Source organism: Acyrthosiphon pisum, unplaced genomic scaffold (genome assembly GCF_005508785.2).
Source record: "Acyrthosiphon pisum isolate AL4f unplaced genomic scaffold, pea_aphid_22Mar2018_4r6ur Scaffold_4747;HRSCAF=5296, whole genome shotgun sequence".
NCBI lineage: Eukaryota > Metazoa > Arthropoda > Insecta > Hemiptera > Aphididae > Acyrthosiphon > Acyrthosiphon pisum.
Genome location: NW_021774319.1, coordinates 1 through 719, shown reverse-complemented (window position 1 = coordinate 719; position 719 = coordinate 1). Strand labels below are relative to the sequence as shown.

The 719-nt window shown below is 31.3% G+C and overlaps 1 long non-coding RNA gene across 1 annotated transcript; it reads left to right on the top strand.

The window, feature by feature from the left end:
* Positions 1 to 70: 70 nt before the first annotated feature.
* On the top strand, positions 71 to 514 carry LOC107885658. The gene is made up of 3 exons (XR_001680457.2): positions 71 to 136; positions 232 to 338; positions 500 to 514. It is a non-coding gene; the product is annotated as an uncharacterized LOC107885658 (long non-coding RNA).
* Positions 515 to 719: the final 205 nt, after the last annotated feature.

Genomic DNA, 719 nt, shown 5'->3' with positions numbered 1-719 from the left:
CCCATATTATTTGATCGCCCAAACATGTTTTTAAAGGAATTTTTCGATCGATTTTTTTCCGTGACACGTCCTCTTAAAGGTAAATACAATGTCTTCATACACCATTGTAACTGATGAAGGCTCATCAAACGAAGATGTAAGTATTCTCATTTTATTGTTTGTGTGTATATATCATAATAGATATAAAACATAATTTTATATTTATATAATTGATATTTTATTAAATAATAGCAGGAAAGTTCATATTCAGTAAAACCAGTTACACCAAAAACGAGTAAAAGAAAAAATGATGGTGAGTCAAAAGCTAGTAGTAGTAAAAAGACCAAGATATCGGAAAGGTAATAATTAATATTATTTCTAAAATATTATAGCCACACACACACACGCACACACACACACACACACACACACACACACACCACACACACACACACACACACACACATACACACACACATTTTTAATACCAATTGAAATGTTACTTTATTTTATATACCAGCAATCGGAATCACAAGGATACTTTATGGATTTGATTTCAAAAGGAAAATTTGAAAACGATGTATCGAACACATTAACCATGAAGGAAGGAAATAGTTCATACACTTTTGAATGTCCTGATTGCGCCACACTGTGAAGACTACTATGTCATTCAGCACTATAAAATTAACACAATTCAAAATATTCCGTCAGATGAAAGGTTAGTAAAAAACTATGGTCTA